This window comes from Eptesicus fuscus, chromosome 2 (assembly GCF_027574615.1).
Source record: "Eptesicus fuscus isolate TK198812 chromosome 2, DD_ASM_mEF_20220401, whole genome shotgun sequence".
NCBI classification, from domain to species: Eukaryota; Metazoa; Chordata; class Mammalia; order Chiroptera; family Vespertilionidae; genus Eptesicus; species Eptesicus fuscus.
This window is the reverse complement of record NC_072474.1, coordinates 973,349-994,293: the sequence shown is the minus strand read 5'-3', so window position 1 is coordinate 994,293 and position 20,945 is coordinate 973,349. Positions and strand designations below refer to the sequence as shown.

Below are 20,945 nucleotides of genomic sequence, written 5' to 3'. Positions count from 1 at the left end.
TATCATGTAAATAATTGGATATATACAGGCTAAAAAACAAATGAGGAAAGGACTAGAGATAATGCACATCTGGTAATCATCCACATATGGTTGGCATTTTAAGGAACCAGACTAGATGAACTCATATATGAAGAGACTCAGACAGAGAAAAAGAACTATGACCAAGCCCTGTGCATTTCCAATGTTTAGTGGTCCAGGTGCGAAAGAAAGGGGAGTAAAAAACAGAGCAGCTAATGACTTAAAAGCACTTAGTAGTAACGGTGGTGGTGGTGGTGGTGGTGGTAGTAATGGTAAACCCTTAGAATACTTATGTGCCAAAGTATTCATTAAAGTCATTAAATCTGAGAACAATTTTGGAAGGTAAGCACTACTATCGCTTTTCTCAAATGAAGAAACTTAAGAAGAGGATAAACATCATGCTTAGATGACATTTCTAAGCAAAGGAAACCCACCAGACAAATGAAGAGTCACAAAAGAGAAGTATTTCAAGAAGTAGCCAATGAAGTCAGATAAGGGTAGACAAATTTACTATATATTTTTAACTATGGAAATCAGTTATGACCATTTCTGTGCTTGATTTCTGATTGTAGCTGACTGACTCTAGGCAAGTACCTCAATTTCTTCATGAGATTAGTGTGAGAGATAAAGAAAATAATTTAAAACAGTATTGGGCACAAGTACTAGTAAGCAGCCATTAGGTGTTGGCAAGTTTTATTAGTATAATAATAATAATTATTATTGAGTACTAGAAGCCTGGTACATGAAATTCGTGCACGGAGGGGGGTTGTCCCTCAGCCCAGTCTGCACCCTCTCCAATCTGGGACCCCTGGAGAAATGTCCAACTGCCCGGTGGGATTGGGCCTAAACGGGCAGTCAGACATCCCTCTCACAATCCAGGACTGCTGGCTCCCAACTGCTTGCCTGCCTGCCTTCCTGATTGCCCCTAACCGCTTCTGCCTGCCAGCCTGATCACCCCCTAACCATTCCACTGCCAGCCTGGTTGATGCTTAACTGCTCCCCTGCCAGCCTGTTTGCCCCGAACTTCTCTCCTCTGCCAGCCTGGTCACCCCTAACTGCCCTCTCCTGCAGGGTTGATCACCTCCAACTGCCCTCCTTTGGAGGCCTGGTCCCTCTCAACTGCCCTCCCTTGCAGGCCTGGTCCCTCTCAACTGCCCTCCCCTTGTAGGCCTGGTCCCTCTCAACTGCCCTCCCTTGCAGACCGGGTGCCTCCCAACTGCCCTCCCTTGCAGACCGGGTGCCTCCCAACTGCCCTCTCCTGCTGGCCATCTTGTAGTTGCCATCTTGTGTCCACATGGGGGCAGGATCTTTGACCACATGGGGGCAGAAATATTGTGTGTTGCAGTGATGATCAATCTGCATAGTACTCTTTTATTAGATAGGATAGAGGCCTGGTACAGGGGTGGGGGCCAGCTGGTTTGCCCTGAAGGGTGTCCCGGATCAGGGTGGGGTTCCCTTGGGGTGTGGGTCGGCCTGAGCGAGGGGCCTGTGGTGGTTTGCAGGCCAGCCACGCCCCCTGGCAACCCAAGTGGAGGCCTTGGTATCTGGAATTTATTTTCCTTCTACAATTGAAACTGTAGCCTGGAGCAGAGCCAAGCCTGCTGCTCCCTCTGGCCGGCAGCCATTTTGTGTTGCAGTTAATTCACCTTCTATAATTGAAACTTTGTAGCCTTAAGCGGAGACCTGGGCCTGGCCAGGGTGTGCGGAAAGCTTTGCTACCCCTGTTGCCGCCGGCAACCCTGGCCTGCTCTCTCAAGCTCCGTTTTGCCTTCTATAATTGAATTTGTTTACCTCCTATAATTGAAAAACTTTGTAGCTTGAGTGGAGGCTTAGGCCTGCAACAGCTCTCGGAAAGCTTGGCTTGCTCTGTTACATGGGAAACCTTGCTCTCTGTGGCTGAAGCCATCTTGGTTGGGTTAATTTGCATACTTGCTCTGATTGGCTTGTGGGCATGGCTTGTGGGCATGGCTTGTGGGTATGTCAGTGGTACGGTCAATTTGCATATTACCTTTTTATTAGGTAGGATTCCATTACCTATATATAAGCAGACATCTTATCTTTCCTATTATAAATCACTCAAGGTTAGTAATCTATAACATCATCCTCTAATATGAAGTCCCAGGAGAATCCAAACCTGCCAATACTTTGTTCTTGAACTTTTAGCCTCCACAACTATGAAAAAATAAATTACTGTCATTTAAGCTATCTAGTCTGTGGTATTTTGTTATAGCAGCCCTAGCAAACTAATACAGTTTCAGCACACAATTATTAATACACTTTTTTTTAATATATTTTATTGATTTATTACAATGAGGAAGAGAGAGGGATAGAGAGTTAGAAACATCAATGAGAGAGAAACATCGACCAGCTGCCTCCTGCACACCCCCTACCGGGAATGTGCCCACAACCAAGGCACATGCCCTTGACCGGAATCGAACCTGGGACCCTTCAGTCCGCAGGCCGACGCTCTATCCACTGAGCCAAACCGGTTTCGGCAATACACTTTAATTGACAATGTATTATAATGAACTCCAAAGGATACAAACGCTAGTTTTCTCTCAGAATTATAACATCCTCTATGCCTAGTATCTTTCTTGTTCTAACAGAGCTTCAAATATTATACTCAAGTTCCTTTCTCTTCCATCCCCTCAACTGTAATCATCTCTGTCCTCTATTCTAAGTATTTACCACCATTATCAGGTCTATTTTCCAATACACTATCAAATTTGTAATCTGACATATCTGACACTTGCCACTCTGACACCGTTTTCCCCCTCACTCACTCCTTTACCAGATGCCTCATTTATACTTCTTAGCCTCAGCAGTGTTGACAATGAGGCATTTACCAGGTGTACTGGTTAATAATGTGGATTTTTTTCAACAGATGCAGTTACACATATGTTGATACATATGCGATTTGATACGTATGCTATTTTGTTGTATTGACAGCAAGCTTCAAAACTTAATATGTCAAATTTGCTGAAGATGTTAACATCATAGATATTTTTACACTTAAAAATGTCGAATTTCGGGCCAAAAAAAGAGCATTTGTGGGAAGTTCTATTTAATTCATTACTTTATTTTGAAGAAAAGTGCTGCTGAAAGTTATCGTATACTTTGGGAAGCTTATGGTGAACATGCTCCATCTCAAGATACTTGTGAACGCTGGTTTAAATGCTTTAAAAGTGATGATTTCTATGTGAAAGATAAAAAACATCCAGGTCAACCGAAGAAGTTTGAAGACCAACAATTACAAGCATTATTGGATGAAGATGCATGTCAAACTCAAAAACAACTTGCAGAAAGATTAAACGTTTCTCAGCAAACGATTTCCGATCATTTACAAGCAATAGGAAAGATTTAAAGGAAGGAAAATGGGTGCCACATCAACTAAACGAAAGACAAATGGAAAACCGAAAAGTCATCAGTAAAATGTTGCTTCAATGGCACGAAAGAAAGTCTTTTTTTGCATCGAATTGTGACTGGTGATGAAAAGTGGATTTATTTTGAAAATCCCAAATGCACAAAGTCATGAGTTGATCCAGGTCAACCATCAACATCGACTGCAAGGCCAAATCGCTTTGGAAAGAAGACAATGCTATGCGTTTGGTCGAATCAGGAAGGTGTGGTGTATTATGAGCTTCTAAAACCAGGTGATTAATACTGATCGCTACTGACAACAAATAATCAATTTGAACCACGCTTTGATCATGGAATGACCAGAATGTGCCAGAAGACACGGCAAAGTAATTTTGCTCATGATGACGCACCATCACACACTTCAAAACCAGTTAAAGACACGTTAAAAGATCCTGCCTGGGAAGTATTAACCCACCCGCCATATTCACCAGACCTTGCTCCTTCAGATTACCACTTGTTCCGATCAATGGCACACGCACTTTCTGAGCAGCACTTAAAAACAAATGAAAAAGTGGAAAATTGGGTCTCTGAATGGTTTGCCGCAAAACAGGAAAAATTTTATCGGGACAGTATCCACAAATTACCTGAAAGATGGGGGAAATGTGTAGCTAGTGATGGACATTACTTTGAATAAAGCGCTTTTGATGTTTATCTTAAAATTATCCTGTTTTCTTTGATTACAAAATCCGATTAATCGGTACACCTAGTAGAAGCATCACCAGCTAATGAGAGCACTTCTGATTCGTGAAAAAACCATTAACATGATGGTTTCTGTCGATTATTTAGCTTATTGCTCACACCAGAAGGCTGGAATTTTTTTTCTTACTATTGCAGCTGTTCCTTCAGTTCAGAAAGTCAAATGTTAACTCTATGTAGATTATTAAAGTGAAAAACACTGCTCTTCAAATACTATCAAGAGAGTCCAGCTTCATTGATTTATTACCATCAACAAAACATGTGCTAAGAGTTGATTTCTCTACTTACACTGATAAATCTGTGCTCATTTATCTACTCATCTAGTGTCCCTTCTCTGACCAATAATGTGCATTTTTGCAAAGCAATTACCTTCCAAAGGTAGTAGTACGATCAGAGAACAGAGTATCCCTTACCAACTTACTCAAGAATAAAGCCTAAAATTCTGTTACCATTAGAATGAAAACAGCTAAGTTATGCTTCAAAATGTTCATCAAATATTACCTTACTGCCTAAAGAGTCAAAACATGGCAAATGAATCATTTTTATTCCTTCAAGGTCTTAATCTTATCACCAGTAATGTTGCCAGACCAGTTACAGAAAGGTTCAATCTTAAGTTTTTCCTAGGGTTTTGGTCCTTTTAAAAAGGTGCCATCATTTACTATGTTTCAAAAACTAAATTATGCCAATGACTTCAAGTGGGATTATAAATAATCTTACCTCTGCTTTGTTAACCTGTAAATTAACAATGCTAAGTAACTTATAGACACTATCCATGAAAAGAAGTTACTAGTTTTATGTAAAATAAAAGTACAAATTATTACTTTACAGCATCGTAATCATTATTTTACTGCATAGAATCAGTAGCTAGTCACAGATTACTTATTAGTACAGAATTACTTATTAGTAAAATTTCAGCTAAACTTTTAGAAGTCATTCTAGAAATTTAAGTTTTCTAATGAATTGGAATTTCAGCTCTTTCAGTATTAGAAGTTGTTTTCAAATACTCTGGATGAAATTATTTCTACAACATATTTCAAGAACTTTATTCCTTTTAAGCAGGGTATACTGAAAATAATTTATGCTTTACTTAAGAATTTTAAAAAGTACAATTAATATATGATAGTGACATTCATAGAAACTACTGATATGTATGAGCAAGGCCGTCTGTCTCCATCCTCAATATCACCAGATTGGCAAACTTCTAGTTTATAGAAAAGCTTTTAATCCTGTCAGCATAACAACCTACAAACATCCCTCTGTTTCATTGCCGCCTCTAATCCATGTGATCTTAAAAACCAAATAATCACTTAAATTGTCTAAAATAAACCTCTAAATGAAAAGTCTGAGGGATTCTCTCATAAGTATAGAAATGTTAACCATAGCTATCCTATATAATAAAAGGCTAATATGCAAATAGACCAAACAACCGGTCGCTATGACGTGCGCCGACCACCACAGGATGTGCGCAGAACATGGCGGGCGTCGGCCATGGCGGATGGTGGAGCGGGTGAGCAGGGGCGCCAGACCAAGGCGAGCCTCTGGTGATTACTGAAAATTCTTTGCTCCCGTGCACCGTGGAACCTCCTGGGGCTTGCACCCACTGCCAGTGCCGACCCCGCTCCCATCCGCAGCCAGTGCGAGAGCCGCCGCTCGCACCCGCTGCTGGTGCCCAGCGCCGGTCCCAATCGCTCAGCACTGTCAGCGGGTGCGAGTGGCAACTGGCAGCCCAAATCGCCCCTCAGGGCTTCTCCCCCTCCCCCTGCTCCTGAGGGGCAATCAGGGCCGGCAGCCACCTCTCGCACCCGCTTCCAAGAATGGCCCCACTCATATCCACTGCCAGCGCCAGAACCGCCATTCGCACCACAGCCGGTGCTGGAGCCGCTGCTCACACCCGCTGCCAGCACCAGGGGCCAGTCCCGATCACTCCGTGCCATAGCTGGTACGAGTGGCAGCTGCCAGCCCTGATCGCCCCTGAGGGTTTCTCCACCTCCCCTTGCTCCTGAGGGGCGATCAGGGCAGCAGCCACCGCTCACACCCACTGACCGTGCCAGCCCCGCTCGTACCCGCTGCTAGTGCCAGCCCCAATCGCTCAGTGCCATCAGTGGGTGCGAGTGGGTCTGTCGCTGTCAGTGCAAGGGAGCAGCGGCAGCAGGAGCAGAGCTGCCAGCAGGAAGGGGACCAGGGCCCGCGGCAGGAGGGGCCAGGCAGGGACACAGAGGATGGCCGAAGCCCACCCCTGTGCACACTGTAGCCTCTCGGCCCACAGTTCCTTTCAAGGTGCATAAATTCATGCACTGGGCCCCTAGTCCTATCTAATAAAAGGGAAATATGCAAATTGACCATCACTCCAACACACAAGATGGCCGCCCCCGTGTTGTTAAAGATGGCCGCCCCATGTGGACACAAGATGGCCACCACAAGATGGTCAGCCGGGGCGGGCAGTTGTGGGTGATCAGGCCAGCAGGGGAGGGCAGTTGGGAGGGATCTGGCCTGCAGGGAATGGCAGTTGGGGGCGACTAGGCCTATGGGGGGGGGGCAGTTAGGGAGGACCAGGCCTGCAGGAAATGGCAGTTGGGTGGGACCAGGCCTACAGTGGAGGGCAGTTGGGGGGGACCAGACCTGCAGGGGAGGGCAGTTGGGGAGGACCAGAGCTGCAGGGGAGGGCAGTTGGGAGGGACCAGGCCTGCAGGGGAGGGCAGTTGGGGGGGACCAGGCCTGCAAGAGAAGACAGTTAGGGGTGAACGGGCCAGCAGAGGAGGGCAGTAGGGAGGGACCAGGCCCGCAGGGGAGGGCAGTTGGGAGGGTTCAGGCCTGCAGGGGAGGGCAGTTGGGGGGGACCAGGCCTGCAGGGGAGGGGAGGTTAGGGGCGACTGGACCGGCAGGGGAGCAGTTATGCATCAATCAGGCTGGCAGGGGAGTGGTTAGGGGGTGATCTTGCCTGCAGGCAGAATTAGTTAGGGGCAATCAGGCAGGCAGGCAGGCAGGCAGGCAAGCAGGCAGTTGGGAGCCAGCAGTCCTGGTTGGGAGCCAGCAGTCCTGGGATGTCAGGTCTAAACAGGCAGTCGGACATCCCTCAAGGGGTCCCAGATTGGAGAGGGTGCAGGCTGGGCTGAGGGACACCCCCCCCCCCGTGCATGAATTTTGTGCACCGGGCCTCTAGTGTATATATAAAAGGCTAATATGCTAAGTGTCGGATGGGTCGCTATGACTCACACTGACCACCAGGGGGCAGATGCACAATGCAGGAGCTGCCGTGACATGCACTGGCCATTTACAGAGATACAGCACCACAGACCTGGTGCCCACAAAATAACACCCAGCTTCCCCCAAGTTGGACAAAGGCCCTGCCACCACCCCAGAGCGACACCCCACCAAATCGCAGCCAATGCTGATGAGACTCCATGGTGCAAAATGCGGCCCACAGCCCAGCCTGGAAATGGTGGCTGTGGGCACCAGGTAATGCTTCCTCTCCTTAGCGACTAGCCTCCTTGGAGTTTCTTCAGCCCAAGAACACGACTTGCTTTATAGCCAGGTGCAAACATTTTACAGTTCAACCAAATGTCTGTGAAGCGTTTTCCCATCCTTAATCTCATTTGATCCTCACAGAAGTCCTAGAGTAGGTAGATAGGAGACTCGGTGGAATCATATTTTCTTTTCATTAGCTGGAAAACAGAGACTTAAAAAGCTTAGAAACTTGACCTGACTGAAAAGGAGAAAGAAATCATGGACATTGAAAATGACTTCAGGTTTTCTCACTGCGCAGAATATAGTCAAACACTGCTGCAGTTAAATATTTCACCCTTTGTTCTCCCTGCGTGATCTACAATAATAATCTGATTCGTTTTGATATTCACTGCTGTGTTGCTGACAATTACCTGAAAGAGAAGTTGGGGTGCTTCACTGGGCTGGAAAAAGTTTAGCTACATCAGAAAGCGGGCCTAATTAAGCAAATTTACCTATATATATATATATATAAAGCTCTCACTGGCGCCAATCGCACGCATGTGTTTCAATCTGTCACTGCTGATCGTGAATTTGGTTGACACTTCTATTATAGAGAAAGGGCGAATAGCGATATTAAAATATTTCTTCTAATTAATTTCTTTTCAATGTGCACAAATTAGTGCACCAGGCCAATAGTATTTTCATAAAATCTGCACTAACATGTAGAGGCCTTTTTTTTTCTTCTTTTTTTTTTTGCAATACAATTGTATGGGGGAAACATGGGCTTTATAGTCATATATGGGTTCAGATTCTACTTTCAGCACTTACTAGCTGTGTAGTTCTGGCTAAATAACAAACCATCTTCCCTAAACATATGTATATTTATTACAAGAAATCCCCGTAATTTCCTAGGTCACAGTTGCTATGAAATTAAATGTGATATATTAAAAGAAAACAATAATTGCTACAAAACAGGTTCACAATAAAGGTCTACTTTCATCTTTGATTCATATAGTTAACATAGCAAATTTACTGAATTTTACTGTCTTTTATACAGTCAACAAAATTTTCCATTTCTTTTTCAACATTTTTTAGTTCTCAAGTATCTATATATGATCTCTATATTCTGCCAAACAGCTTTTGAGTATTTTTTGCCTTTCTTGTCCTCTGTAACTGAGATACTTCTTCTCCATGACCCAAGCATCAGAAATCCTTAAGACTGTACTGGGAACATAGAAATTGATGTGCAATAATAATTGTTCACCTTCCTAGATCATAAATAAGCTCCCTAAAGTCAACGTCTCTGTCTGCTTACTAGTAATATAAATTTGGAGCAAGCTATTCTCTCAGAGTCTTAACTTCTTCATATTCAAAAAAGAATATCAGTCTCCAATAATATGGCCAATTAATTAGAACAAAATAACCACTGAAATTTTTTAAAGTAAGTAAAATAGAAAGTATATATTATTAAAAGTATCAAAGGGCTGACATGACAGTAGGAACTGTAAGAGCAAAACATAAAAGCAGGCAGGAATTTCAAGAGGTAATCAGAGTGCTGAAGCCAAGTTAGCCCCTGAGCAAAGCCCAACTTGAGCTTTGGTTTCCACAGTCTCATGAAGATGAAAGTCATGCCAGGGCCCACCTTAGGTAGTAAGTCATATAGGAGGTCCTATACCATACAACTGCAACCCATAAAATGAACCAAAGTAAATGTGATCCATTTTAACCAGCTCCTAAGAATTGCGAGGAAAGCTCCTTTGGCACTGTGGTTTAAAGGAGAGTTCTTGACAAGTTAGAACTTTTTCTGTAAAGGGCCAAATATATATACTTTAGGCTTTAGAGGCCATGTGATCTCTGTTGCAACCACTCAACTCTGTCATTGTAGCTTGAAAACAGCCACAGACAAAACAGAAAACACTATTTACGGACACTAAAATTTGAGTTTCATGTCGCAAAATACTGTCCTTTTTTTCTAATTATTTAAAAATGTTAAAACCATTCTTAACTTTCGACCTTACATAAACAGGCTATAGGCCACAAGACATATACTGCCGCCTCAGCTACCACTACCCTACACAGACAGACAGACACACACACACACACACACACACACACACAGATTTGTGACCTTAATTCGCATCACCTGGACAACACAGAAAACCCAGGTTAGATCCATGTGCAAGTGTCACAAATAATGACCTAAGAAAAGGCATTATTTAGAACTAGAGGCCCAGTGCATGAATTCATGCATGGGTGGGGTTGGGCCAGTCCAACCCCAATCAGGGCAGATCAGGGCCTGTCAGGCGGAGGAGATGGAGGGAGACTAGCCGGCTGGCCCGCCCCAATAAGGGCCCAATCAGGGCCGGGCCAACTGAGGGGAGGGACCGCAGACGATTGGCCAGCGTACCCCGACCCTGATTGGGGTGGGGGAGGCCGATTAGAGGTGGGGTCAGCGGCTGGGGGAGGGGCTGGGGGAGGTTGGCCAGCCAGCCCCACCCCTGATTGGTGTGGGAGGGGCCAATCGGGAGTGGAACTGGCTGGGGGGAGGGGCCGCGGACCAATCAGGGTGGTGGGAGCCTATCAGGAGCAGGGCCGGCCAGGGAGAGGGGCCGGAAGTGGTTGGCTGGCTGGCCCTGCCACTGATCAGGGTGGTGGGGTCCATCGGGGGTGGGGCCAGTGGGAGGAGGGGCTGCAGGAGGTTGGCTGGCCAGCCTCGCCCCCCTATTGGGGTGGTGGGGGCAATCGGGGGCGGGGCTGGCCAGGGGGAAGGGCCGCGGAGGGGTGGGGGGTTGTCAATCTGACAAAAAAATAGGAATAACTCTGATTCAGTCACACTGGACAGCTATTGTTGTGTTGGCTGCTGTCGTTTTTTTATTTGACAGTCTAAGGGAAAGAGGTCAGTGCCCCTGATTAAACAGCCAGGTAGTCCATGTTTTAACCCTTTGTATGTCATAAGCATCTACAGATGCTTTAAAATCACTTTTTCGTGAGAATTTTCAACTGAAAATATTCAAGAACACCCGAATTATGAGTAATATATTTATTTTTACAATATTCATTGCAAATTGATTTTTTTAATTAAATTCAAAATATCGTGGTATGTGGGGATGGGTTCCGTGTTGGATGCATGGCAGTTAACTGGTTAAAAATTCTCATGGCACCAGTTGAAAATGATGGTCTAGACTCGTGGTCAGCAAACTGCGGCTCGCGAGCCACATGCGGCTCTCTGGCCCCTTGAGTGTGGCTCTTCCACAAAATACCACGGCCTGGGCGAGTCTATTTTGAAGAAGTGGCGTTAGAAGAAGTTTAAGTTTAAAAAATTAGGCTCTCAAAAGAAATTTCAATCGTTGTACTGTTGATATTTGGCTCTGTTGACCAGTGGTCGGTAGACTCACCCAGGTCGTGGTATTTTGTGGAAGAGCCACACTCAAGGGGCCAGAGAGCCGCATGTGGCTCACGAGCCGCAGTTTGCCGACCACGGGTCTAGACCAAAAGAATTTAGCAAAGTGAGGCTGAGTGCCTTCTGAGGCTGTTACTATTGTAACTAGCTAGTTATTAATATTAATGGCAGAAAGCAAAGAGAAGGCCGGACATGATAAGCATGGTCACCTCGGCAGCTTCACCAGGAAGCTGCAACGTTATATTACCCAGGGAACCACCGGTCAGTTCCCTGCAAATCACTGGGGAAGGGGTCCGACAAAGGGGAAATGGACATATGTGCAGTGAAGTGCCTATCAGTCTAACCTAGAAACAAAGATCACTGGCTAGGAGGATGTACTCCAATGCAAGCCCGAGAAAATTTGGGAATACATAATCCCCAAAGGAATCCTCACTCTCTGTTCCTTTCACTTCTCTCCTGCTTCCTTGCACTCACTGTGTGCCTCCATAGTCATGTGGACCTCACACATGATGGACTGCAATGGGAACACAAGCTACCCTAGCCAGATGTCGGAGTTCTGTGCAAATATGGAGGAGGAACTTTGGGCACCAGTTTTGATCTTAGCTCTGAAGACAAAATGGGACTTTTTCCAAGGTGGGATGGAAGGAGATGGGACCTTAGAAATACAAGGGTTTAATTCCACAGAAATAAAGCTTTTCACAACCCCTCATCCTCCCATGGGACCCACAGGAAATTCTTATTCCCACAGCACCCCAAGAGCCCCACTTCCACCAGCAATAGGTGGGGACATGCAGAGCACCCCACTGATAACAAGGCTAGTTCATAAACAGCAAACAGCCATATGGCTTCTACCTAACGCTTTCTCCCTCAGGAATCCCAGCGGTCACACCATAACAGCACTTTAAAAGTCCCATGGGAAAATCCACATAGAAAGGAACTGAAGCAGAACTGCCAAGCTGAACCATTCCTAACCCACAAAAACTATAAACAATAAAGAGCCCCTAAGTTTTGTAGTTAACTTATTATGCCATAATAGATAACATACTAAAAAATGCTCACACAGGTAGTAAATTTAAAAATATAGTTCCAAATAATCCACATGACAAATAAGTATACAGAAAATATTTTTAACTAAACTATAACAAAATACTACATTTCAAAACTTGAGAGATTCAACTAAAGCAATCCTATCTAATAATAGACAAATATGCAAATTGGCCATACCTCTGACACACCCACAAGCAACGCCCACCATCCAATCAGAGTGAGTATGCAAATTAACCCAAACCAAGATGGCTACAGCCACAGAAAGCAAGGTTTCCTAGGTATCAGAGGAAGCTAAGCTTTCCGCCTGCCCTTGCCAGGCCTAAGCCTCCATTCAAGCTACAAAGTTTCAATTATAGAAGATAAACAAATTCAAACAAATGGCGGCAGAATGGAGCTTGAGAGAGCAGGCCGGGGTTGCCGCCGGCAACAGGGGAAGCAAAGCTTTCCATACACCCTGGCCGGGCCCACCCGCTTAAGCTACAAAGTTTCAATTATAACCCCAACAGAAATGGCTGTGGGCCTCGGAGGGAGCCCCAGGCGTGGCTCCGCTCCAGGCTACAAAGTTTCAATTGTAGAAGGAAAATAAATTCCAGATACCAGGGCCTCCACTTCAGTTGCCAGGGGGTGTGGCCGGCCTGCAAACCACCACAGGCCCCTCACTCAGGCTGCCCCATGCCCCAAGGGAACCCCACCCTGATCAGGGACACCCTTCAGGGCAAACCAGCTGGCCCCCACCCCTGTACCAGGCCTCTATCCTATCTAATAAAAGAGTAATATGCAGATTGATCATCACTGCAACACACAATATAGCTGCCCCCATGTGGTCAAAGATCCTGCCCCCATGTGGACACAAGATGGCCAGCAGAAGAGGGCAGTTGGGAGGCACCCGGCCTGCAAGGGAGGGCAGTTGAGAAGGATCAGGCCTTCAAGGGAGGGCAGTTGGAGGTGATCAACCCTGCAGGAGAGGGCAGTTAGGGGTGACCAGGCCGGCAGAGGAGGGAAGTTGGGGGCAAACAGGCTGGCAGCAGAGTGGTTAGGGGGTGATCAGGCTGGCAGGCAGAAGCGGTTAGGGGCAATCAGGAAGGCAGGCAGGCAAGCAGTTGGGAGCCAGCAGTCCTGGATTGTGAGAGGGATGTCCGACTCCCCGTTTAGGCCCGATCCCTGGACATCCCTTGAGGGGTCCCAGATTGGAGAGGGTACAGGCTGGGCTGAGGGACAACCCCCCTCTGTGCACAAATTTCGTGCACCAGGCCTCTAGTACTTTATAACACTGGTCGCCAACCTTTCGGACCTCAGGGGCCACCAGTGGTCCACGGACCACCGGTTGGCAAACACTGCTTTATAGGAAAATGTATAACCCCAAATAAGTACATAACAGAAAATAATAGATATAATAGGTACTTCTATCTATTCAATAAGATAGAAATAAGAGTAGCAAAATAAACCTTGGACAAGTAAAAGGAAATAAAAGAAATAATGAGAATCAAAAAGAAAATATACACTAGAAAGGGCCAAAAGCCAGAAGCTGGGTTTCTGAAAAAACTATAAATTGGCAAATATCTGTCAAGATGACAAGTGAAAAATAGTGTTATTAGAAATGAAAAAGGGAACAAAACTACCAATGCTGCAAATATTAAATAGTTAAGAGGATTTTTAAGAGGATTTTTTAATTTAGATGAAATTGAAAAAATCATAATAAATACTAAATAATTTAGCAAAACTTATTCAAGAAGATACAGAAAACTTGAATGGTCCTATTTATTTATTATTTTTTTAATCCTTAGCCAAGGATATGTTTTACTGATTATTTTTTTTTGCAGGGGGGAGAGAAACAGAGAGGAAGGGGGAGAGAAAAACAGTGATGTGAAAGAGATACATCGATCGCTTGCCTTCAGTATGTGGCCCAACTGGGAGTTCAAATCTGCAACCTAGGTGTATGTGCCCTGACCAGGAATCCAACCTGCAACCTTTTAGTGTACAGGATGATGCCACCTAGCCAGGACCTGAATAGTCCCGTTTATAAAAACAAACTTATTGACTTCAATAAAAATTAAAATTAAAATCTCCCCCACAGCCGAAACCGGTTTGGCTCTGTGGATAGAGCGTCGGCCTGTGGACTCAAGGGTCCCAGGTTCGATTCCGGTCAAGGGCATGTACCTTGGTTGCGGGCACATCCCCAGCAGGGGGTGTGCAGGAGGCAGCTGATCGATGTTTCTCTCTCATCGATGCTTCTAACTCTCTATCCCTCTCTCTTCCTCTCTGTAAAAAATCAATAAAATATATTTAAAAAAAAAAAAAAAAAATCTCCCCCACAGAGAAAACCCAGAGCCACACTGCTTTACCACCACCAAGTTCTGCCAAATACTCAAGAAATAAATAATCCTATCCTACGTAAATTTTTCCCATTTCTTTTTATGAGGCTGGCATAATTCTAAAACCAAAAAACTCTGGCAGGGACCAGACAAGAAAAGTCATAAACTAATCTTATTCCTGAACTTACATACAGAAATTACAAACAAATATTAGCAAAGAAAATCCAGCAATATAAGATAAGTATAATCCTACCTAATAAAATGGTAATATGCAAATTATCATCACTCCGCTACGCCCACAAATGGCCGTTGGGAGGCTGGGGGCGGGACTCGGGGTGGCCAATTGGGCTGGCGGGGGGCGGGGACTCACGAGTCCCCGCCCCCCATTCCTCCTGCCGTCCCCAACAGCCGGTGCTGCGGGAGGACTCATGGGGCCAGCGGAAGGCGCCGGTGGCGGAACTCGGGGTGGCTGACTGCGTGGCTGCCGGCACCAGTTTTCCGCCAGCACCAGTTTTCCGCCAGCACCAGTTTTCCTCTGGCCACCCGCCGATCGGAGTGCCTCCTGCCAGCGAGATCAGCCACCCCGAGTTTCTCCACTGGTGCCTTCTGCTGGCCCCATGGGTCCTCCCGCAGCACCGGCCGTTGGGGACCGCAGCGCTGGAGGAACTCAGGGTGGCCGATCGCGCTGGCGGGAGGCCCTCCAATCGGCGGGTGGCCAGAGGAAACAGCGCTGGAGGAACTCGGGGTGGCCGATCGCGCTGGAGGCCAGAGGAAACGGCGCTCCGATCAACGGGTGGCCAGAGGAAAACTGGTGCTGGCGGAAAACTGGTGCCAGCAGCCAGGTGAAGGAAGGTCTTTTGCATGAAACTTCGTGCAACGGGCTTCTAGTATACTATAATCAAGTTAGGAATATCCAAAGAAAGCAAAGATAAATCTGATAATAATCAGAAAGCCAATTAATATAATCAAAAAAAGTCATAAACATTCAGTGTTTGCCAATATCTCTAAAGGAATCTTAGTAAAACTAGGAACAGAAGAAAACTTCTGTAATTGATAAAAGGTATCTATAAAAACCTACAGATTACTTAATGAAGAAGGCTGAACATTTTCCTTTGAGATCAAGAATAAGTCAAGGATGACCCCTATCTATTTCTATCAACATTATACTGGAGATACCAGGAAGCATAGAAAAACAAGAAAAAATAAAAGGTATAAGGATTAGAAACAAGAGACAAAACTGTTACCTGTATATGACAATTATGTATACAAAAAAGGAAGAACCTACAGATAATCTTTTATTAATTCTACCAGAGGCCCAGTGCACGGATTCATGCAGTGGTGGGGTCCCTCAGCCTAGCCTGCGCCCTCTCGAAATCCGGGACCCCTCGGGGGATGTAGCAGTGCGTGAAGCGGCAGGAGGCCGGGGAGGAGCCTCCCCGAGCAGGGGCCAGGGCTGCACCGCTCCCACTCATCCCGGCCCACTGCACCTGCCGTCACGCCGCTAACAGCGCTGCCACAGAGGCAGGAGGGGCTCCCGCCACCACAGCTGTGCTCACCAGCTGTAAGCCCGGCTTCTGGATGAGCAGCACTCCCACTGTGGGAGTGCTCTAACCACCAGGAGGCGGCTCCTGGGTTGAGGGTCTGCCCCCTGGTGGTCAGTGCACATCATAGCAACCGGCCGACCGGTCATGTGGTCTTTCGGTCGCTTAGGCTTTTATATATATAGAAGATAATTTGACAGATTAACTTGATATAGTTTAATATCTCTATATACCAGCAACAAATAGAAAACAATCTTTTAAAGATATCACTACTTACAACTGTATCATAAAATATGAAGTGCTCAAGACTAAATCTAACAAATAATGTACAAAACCTCTACTGAAAAAATGAACATTATGAATCATCACAGAAATGGAAAGATATCCATGTTCATAGATTGAAAAACTCAATGTTGTAAAAATGTCAGTTCTCCCAAATTAATTCTAGTCCATTCAATCTCAATAAAAATCCCAAGTGTTGTTTTTTTATGTGGGATTATTTGTGTGTTTTTTCTGTGGAATCTGACACAGTAATTTTAAAATACATATATGAAAGTGCAATGGGACAAAAACAGCCAAGACTCTCCTGAAAAACAATACAAAGTGGAAAGACTTGCCTTACTAGATATCATAACTTATAAAACTTGAAGTAGATGGTGTTACTAGTACAGGAATAAACAAATAGACCAATAGAACAGAGGAGCAAGTCCAGAAACAAAACTACACAAATATGAATAATTGATATATGTGGCACTGCAGATCAATGGAGAAAAGATGAACTTTTCAAAACCGATGCTGGGACAATCAAGTATCCTGAAGTGGGAAAGAATGAAACTGGACCTCACACTACCCACAAGATCTATTCCAGGAAAAGACCAAATGTGCTGGGTTGTTGTTGTTGTTGTTTTTATTTTAATTGATTGTAGAGAGAGGAAGGGAGACAAGAAAACATCAATATCGATCACTGTTTCACTTGTTTATGCATTCATTGGTTGATTATCATATGTACCCTGACTGGGGATCAAACCTGCAACCTTGGCGTATTGTATCCAGATAATGCTCTAACCAACTGAGCTACCCTCCAGGACTAAAGACCATATTTGTGAAAGGTTAAAACTTAAAAGCTCTTAGATGATAATGTCAGAGAACATCTCTTTACCTCAGCCTAGGAAAGGCTTTCTTTAAAAAAATTAAATCACAGAAACATGGATCAGACTGTGGAATCTCAGAGGGAAGGCGAGGGTGGATAGGTGGGAAGAGATCAACCAAAGAACTTGTATGCATATATGCATAACCCATGGACACAGATAATAGTGTGGTGAAGGCCTGGAGGTGGGCGTGGCTAGAAGAGGTCAATGCGGGAAAAAGGGGGACATATGTAATGCTTTCAACAAGATTTTTTTAATTTTTTTAAATAAAAAATAAATAAAAGTAAAGTAAAATAAAAAGATTAAAAAACACTAGCCAACCATTAAATCTGAGAAATTCTGTTGGTCAACAGGCACCACAGAGAATGAAATCCCCAAACAGAAGATACTTGTAACAGGTATCACTGAAGGACTAGTATCCAAAACACATGAATTTCTAAAAATCAGTAAGAAAAGCACAGACCACCTCGGAAAAAAAAGCAAACTAGACAACCAACTTGAACAGACAGAGCATAACAAAAAAATGCAATGACTATGAAAAAAAGTTCAACTTCACTAGTAATCATGGAAATGCAAATTAAAATAATAGATTCATACCTTTAGATTGGCAACAATTAGAGTATGACAATACCAAGTATTGAGAAAGTACAGCAATGGGAACTGTCATACATTGTGTTGGTGAAAATGTAAATTGAAATATTTTAAAAAACACTTTGCTATTATCAGATTTAGTATGTGCATACCTTGCAACCCAGCAATTCCATTCCTAGGAATCCTAGAGAAACATTTGCATACCTGCAAACATGAAACAGATACAAGAGCACTCACCACTGAATTTTTTGTATAACAGCGAAGAATTGAAATCAATTCAAATGTCCATCAAAACTAGAATAAGTAGCCCTGCCAGCATGGCTCAGTGGTTGCGCATCAACCTAAGAACCAGGAGGTCATGGTTTGATTCCCGGTCAAGGCACATGCCCGGATTGCAGCTCGATTACCTGTGGGAGGTGTGCAGGAAGCAGCCGATTGATGACTCTCTCTCATCAATGATGTATCTCTCTCTTCCTCTCCTTTCTTCTCTCTAAAATCAATAAAAACATATATATTTTTTTAAATGCTAGAATGAGTAGTAACCTGGCCCTGCATGGCTCAGTAGTTGAACATCAACCTATGAACCAGGAGATCACAGTTTGATTCCTGGTCAGGGCTCATGCCAGGGTTGCACACTCGATCCCCAGTAGGGGGAGTGCAGGAGGCAGCCAATTAATGATTTCTCATCATTGATGTTTCTGTCTCTCTCGCCTTCTCCCTTCCTTTCTGAAGTCAATAAAAACATATATTCTTTAAAAACCAGAATGAGAAAACGGTATTATAATCACACAACGAAATACTTTTTACCACAATGAAGTCTAATGAACTATTATGGCTAACTACAACCTGGAAATAATTTCATAAATGCTGAACTAAATTTTTGAAATCACATAAAATATTCATATGAAGTTCAAAAGCAAGGAAAACAAAATTATATCATTTCAAAATATATAACCTGGAATTTTAAATTATGAAGGAAAGAAAATGACAGTCACAAAGGTCAGGATAATAACAACCTCCACAGAAGGGGATATACTGACAAGGGCAAAGGGAGGGTGAGATAAGGGGGAGGCAAGTCTGGTTTGTTGGCCTGGACAATAAAAATATTCATCATTTTCTTTAAACTGCACATTTTATTCTCTCTCCTGTATATATATGAATAAAAAGGAAAAGTAACAATTGCAAATGATTGCTATGGTAGTTTAATTCAATAAAGCAACCTATGTAAGTCTGGTAACCTAGTGTGCATTTTTTTAAGCTACTATAATTACATGAATTTTTGTATCTTCCAAAGTGGTCATCACAGTAAGTTGCTCATGGCAGATGCCCAAATATTTTATCCAATAAAAAATTTTATTCAACAAATTCCCTTCAATCACTGGAGTAAAAGACAATTTAGATCTGAATGGTTAGGTTCCCTAACCTCCAATTTCTATTTCACCAACCCAAAGCTTGACTTCCCTGTATTCTAATAGGTACCCTTCCCTCTCCCTTTAGTATTCCTAATCTCTTACTCCTAACACTCATACTATACATCTTATCTGCCTTACAACATTGTAAGTTGCTGTCCACTGAATATTTTGAATCCTATATAGTCTTGAGATTTAAGGGAGAAAAGATGAAAAAGAAAGGCTGAAGTTAAGGAGAGGGGAAGGTGTGGGGGGAAAAAAACTGTGAGGAGAGAACTTGAGTTATCCTTACATGAAAACAGCCAGGACATTGGGTTTTTAGTTCCAATACATCAGGGTGCCAGGAAGCACAGGGAGAGAAAGCAGGTAAATCACCTACTGACCCTCTGAATCTGGTATATAAAAAAATTAAAACAGATTAATATTTGTTAATAACAATCACCTAATTTTTAGGGGCAAAAAGTATACCTTTGTCCCAAAATGTATCTACTTCTCCTGAAATTCTTACCAATAATCCTATCTAGTAAAAGAGTAATATGCAAATTGATCATCACTCCAACACACAAGATGACTGCCCCCATGTGGACATAATATGGCCGCCACAAGATGGCCAGTAGGGGAGGGCAGTTGGAAGGGACCAGGCCTGCAAGGGAGGGCAGTTGGGAGCGACCAGGCCTGCAAGGGAGGGCAGTTGTGGGTGATCAGGCCAGTAGGGGAGGGCAGTTGGGAGGGACCAGGCCTGCAAGGGAGGGCAGTTAGGGGTGATCAAGCCTGCAGGGGAGGGCAGTTAGGGGTGACCAGGCCGGCAGAGGAGGGAAGTTGGGGGCAACCGGGCCTGCAGGGAAGGGCAGTTGGGTGGGACCCAGGCCTGCAGGAGAGAGCAGTTAGGGGTGACCAGGCCTGCAGGGGAGGGCAGTTAGGGGTGACCAGGCCTGCAGGGAAGGCAGTTGAGGGGGACTGGGCCTGCAGGGGAGGGCAGTTAGGCATCAATCAGGCTGGCAGGGGAGTGGTTAGGGGGTGATCAGGCCGGCAGGCAGAAGCGGTTAGGGGCAATCAGGAAGGCAGGCAGGCGAGCAGTTGGGAGCCAGCAGTCCTGGATTATGAGAGGGATCAGATTGGAGAGGGTGCAGGCTGGGCTGAGGGACCCCCCCCCCCCCGCCCCGTGCACGAATTTTATGCACCAGGCCTCTAGTAACATCATAAAAAAACACAACAACAAAGCCCCCTCAGACTATAATATAGGTCTCTCTGGACAAATCAAGTCATTCTCAATTACTTGGAGAAGAAACTGCATTTTTTAATTAATTTATTCAACCTGTATTACTTATTCATTGTTCAAAAGATTAAACATAAATATACATCAGATCCAGATTCATTAGATATTGGAATATCAACAAGATAGAATACGATGCCTCCATATAAAAGACTGAGAAAAACATCTGTATGTACCAATATGGAGCACTCTCCAGAATACATTGTTAAGTAAAAAGGAAAAAGAAAGAGATAGAAGAGGTACAGAACAGCATATACAGGGTGTTACCTTTGGTGTATGAAAGGAGAATATACACATACATAAATACTGGAATGAATGATCAGAAACTTATAAAAACGGTTACATATAGGAAAGTATGAAGCAAATGGAGTAGAAGGGATGGAGATGAAAATGAGATTTCTACATATACCTTTTCATTTGATTCCTCCTTTTGATCTATATAAGAGTTTTATATATTCAAAGAGAACATTAAATTTAAAAAGCAGGGGAAGCAAATCCTAAAATGAAAAACAAATGGACCTAACTACATATCAAATTGCTAAAGTCATACTGAAAAAATAATTATTAAATAACTTTTGAATACAATACTAACAATAAGTATATCCTCAATGGCATACATTCTAAGATAAACAAAATGCAAAAAAAA

The 20,945-nt window shown here is 44.1% G+C and overlaps 1 protein-coding gene across 1 annotated transcript in view; it reads right to left on the bottom strand.

Moving 5' to 3' along the window:
* The window catches only part of MYO9A (myosin IXA), a 321,663-nt gene extending 302,334 nt beyond the window's left edge, over window positions 1-19,329 (bottom strand). The window contains exon 1 of the mRNA XM_008151369.3: window positions 19,319-19,329. The gene's annotated coding sequence lies outside the window, so the exon portion shown is untranslated. The remainder of the gene's footprint in view (window positions 1-19,318) is intronic.
* Between the last annotated feature and the right edge of the window lie 1,616 nt (window positions 19,330-20,945).